Source organism: Lemur catta, chromosome X, assembly GCF_020740605.2.
Source record: "Lemur catta isolate mLemCat1 chromosome X, mLemCat1.pri, whole genome shotgun sequence".
Classification (NCBI taxonomy): Eukaryota; Metazoa; Chordata; class Mammalia; order Primates; family Lemuridae; genus Lemur; species Lemur catta.
In genome coordinates, this window is record NC_059155.1 from 36,098,223 (window position 1) to 36,102,126 (window position 3,904).

The window sequence follows — 3,904 nt, forward strand, 5'->3', positions numbered from 1 at the left end:
TTTGGTGTCTCTTTTTGTTGTGATACCTTGAGCCATTAATTCCTTAGAGATTGCCGCAAACTTGAGAAACAGAAGCCTGTGGAGTGAGCCAGCACACATTAACCAGAAAACAAAACGCTTCCCTTTGCAATGTCCATCTAGCGCCCTCTACTGACAGTTTCTTTCAGTGCCAGTTTGTAAACTATTTTAAAAGGCTCAAATTATTTTATCAGAGGGCAAAAGCTATGAATTTGGAGATGAGAGGCAATATATCAATAATGGGCATACCTTACATGCATATACTGATCAGATAAGGAGAACCCTCTACATATCTCCAGAAATTTCTCCGTGTACAGCTCTCTGGTACTCTGCCTCACAAATTCTACCCTCTTTGGTCTCCCTGGACTTTGAACTTTGTCTTCTCAACTCAGAGAGACTTCCGGAGTCTGCTTGGGTACCCTTTTTCTGCACTGCAGCCTGGATATTCGCCCTGGCAAGTAAGCTGGAGGCAATAGTGGGGCTTACCTTATTTGTTCCCCTTCCATAGGTGATCATTCTCTTATACTCCTTGTTGTTCAATGTCTGAAAACTGTTGCTTCATATATTTTACCCATTTTTTTTGTTGTTTAAGGTGGGAGGGTAAATCTGGTCTCGTGTTATTCTATCATGTCTGCAGGAAGAAGTCCAAATCCTTTACTTTTTGTAAAATTTATTTTAATTTTAATTTTTAAATTGATAAAAATTATTTATACTTGCGGTGTACAACATGTTTTGATATATGTGTGCATTGTGGAATGACTAAATCCAGCCACCTTGCCTTCTTTTCTGTATGAGTTTGCTTGGTATAACTTTGCACATCCTTCAATTTTTGACTTTTGATAATCTCTTTGTTTTAGATGTGTCTCTTGCATGCAACATATTGTTGGTTTTATTTGTGATATTTTCTAAAAATTATTTCCTCTTAATAGGTGAATTAAACCTGTTTACATTTATTTGTATAACATTTGGTCTCAGTTCTGCTGTATTATTTTATGCTTTGTTCACTATGTTTATATTCCACATTGTGTCGAATCTGTTACTGAAAACTGGGCACTTGTCCACGAGGCTGAATCAGAAGAATGAGGAAAAATGTTTTGGGGAGGAGGAAGGAGGAGGAAAGACATTTCCTTTGCCGGCAAAGGAGGAAACATGGCAGACCTTCTCGTCTCAAAATCCAAATTTCCTGAACATTTGCAGAAATACATAGTTTTTAAAAGATGGGTTCTCAGCTTCAGGCAATTACTGTTCAACTGCAGTTGATGATTCTGATCATCCCATCTCCGCTTAAGGCAATCTTATGACCTTCGCCCGGGACCTCCCTTTACCAGGTCTGGGCTGGGCCATCTCCGGTGCACAAATAAAAGACTTACCCTGCCCCTCCCAACCACTGGCCTGAGGCAGGGATGCAGGCTTTCATTCTTTTTTTTCTTTCTTTTTTTATTATAAATAAAATTTTTATATGGAACGCTTCACGAATTTACATGTCATCTTTGCATGCCATCCTTGCGCAGCGGCCATGCTAATCTCTGTATCGTTCCAATTTTAGTATATGTGCTGCCGAAGCGAGCACAGGCTTTCATTCTCAAAAAGGAGTGGAGGATGTTTTAAAGACACAGAAAATACTTTTGCCGGTTTTTTCCAGGCCATTCCCTCTGTTACAATTGTAAGATTCAAATTTCTCCATATGTTAACATTTATGATGCCAGGATGTGTCTTCCAGTCAATGGCATGTCAAAGTTTAACTGGCAATCTAGAAGGTTTTAAAGGGTTGATGAGTGCCTGTCCACTTCCAGTCCTGTCTGGCCTAAAATATTTAATTGACTGTAAGCCCTTTTGGCTACTCAGTCCTCTTGGCCACAAGGGTTCTGCTGAGGGCCTGACTGGACCTGGGGCAGGTAGCCATACCACCCAGGCAACGGATGGGACAAAATAAGACTTTGGCCATTGATGTTGCCTCTGGCAGATCCTGGCCAAAGGAGGGGGGAATTGTGAACTAAAATAAAATCTTGAGGCTCCTCCTCCCAGCTGACTGAATGGACCTTCTCTTGGCCAAGGGGATATCCTAAAACTAAGTTACTAGTCATGAGAAGGGAGATCAGACGTACCTCATCATGCCCTCCTCCCTTCTTGGAGACATCCTTTGTAACTCATTAACAAGCCTAAGGCTATGCAAGACAAACCTGTTGGTCCTCAATTTACACGACAAAGATGTGGCCAGTAGCTTGTCTCTGATTAACAAACTTCCTTATCTTAACTTAAAACATTCCAAGCCTTTAGACAAAGCTTCATTTCTTTAACCAATTACAAGTCAAAGAGTCTTTTTTTTTTTTTTGAGACAGAGTCTCACTCTGTTGTCCTGGCTAGAGTGTCCTGGCGTCAGCCTAGCTCACAGCAACCTCAAACTTCTGGGTTCAAGCAATCCTTCTGCCTCAGCCTCTCGAGTAGCTGGGACTACAGGCATTTGCCACCATGCCCAGCTAATTTTTTTGTTTTCCTACATATACTTTTAGCTGACGGAGTCTTGCTCTTGCTCAAGCTGGTCTCGAACTCCTGACCTCGAGCAATCCTCCCGCCTCGGCCTCCCAGAGTGGTAGGATTACAAGCGTGAGCCACCGCACCCGGCCAAGTCAAAGAGTCTTTAAACTCATCTATAACCTGTAAGCCCCTGCTTTGAGATGCCCCACCTTTTCGGGCCAAACCAATGTATGCCTTCCATGTATTGACTTATGACTTTATCTGTAATTCCTGTCTCCCTGAAATGTATAAGACCAAACTGTAACCCAGCCACAGCGAGTCCACTTTCTCAAGGCTTCTTGGGCGTGACTCCTGGCCATGGTCCTCAAATTTGGCTCAGAATAAACCTCTTTAAATTAAAAAAAAAAAAATGTTTACCTGGCAGTTTTTTTTTTTTTTTTTTTGAGACACAGTCTCACTCTGCTGCCAGGCTAGAGTGCTAGAGTGCCATAGCGTCAGCCTAGGTCACAGCAACCTCAAACCCCTGGGCTCAAGCGATCCTCCTGTCTCAGCCTCCCAAGTAGCTGGGACTACAGACATGTGCCGCCATGCCCGGCTAATTTTTCTATATGTATATTTTTAGCTGTCCATATAATTTCTTTCTATTTTTAGTAGAGACGGGGTCTCGCTCTTGCTCAGGCTGGTCTCGAACTCCTGAGCTCAAACAATCCACCCGCCTCGGCCTCCCAGTGTGCTAGGATTATAGGTGTGAGCCACCGCGCCCGGCCCTGGCAGTGTTTTTGTTAGCAGTTCATAAATTAATGGTGCTTTAGACTCCATGAAGTATGGTCTTTATTTTTATTTATTTTTTTCTCCCTCCCAGCCCAGCTTTATTTTTATTTATTTTTATTTTATTTATTTATTTTTTTAATTCATAAAGAACAGAAATTTATTTCTTACAGTTTTGGAGGATGGGTAGTCCAAGGTTAAGAGTTTGCATCCAGTGAGGGCCTTCTGGCTGATGGGGACTCTGCGGAGTCCCAAGGTGGTGAAGGTAATCATATGGGTAGGGGGCTGAGCGTGCTAGCTCAGATCTCTTCTTCTTACAGAGTCACCAGTCCCACTCCCATGATGATCCATTAACCCAATAATCCATGCATTGATTAATCAAATCATGAGGGCTAAACATTCAAACCACAGCAACCTGTATTTAAGAAACTGTACTCAGTTATATTTTGAATTTCACCAATACAAATTTTATAGACATTTCTCTCTGCTTATATAAATAGCTAAATAAGATCCTCAATCTTGTCTCCTGGCCAGCAAAGTGTAAAATACTTGCTCTTTGGTCCTTTATAGGAAAAGTTTTCTGATCCCCACCCTAGAGCAGTACTTGGCATACAGTAGGTAATCCATAAGTGTCTGATGAAAA

At 41.8% G+C, this 3,904-nt stretch overlaps 1 pseudogene; it reads right to left on the reverse strand.

Moving 5' to 3' along the window:
• Nucleotides 1–1,489: 1,489 nt before the first annotated feature.
• Nucleotides 1,490–1,588, reverse strand: LOC123628960 (annotated as a pseudogene).
• Nucleotides 1,589–3,904: the final 2,316 nt, after the last annotated feature.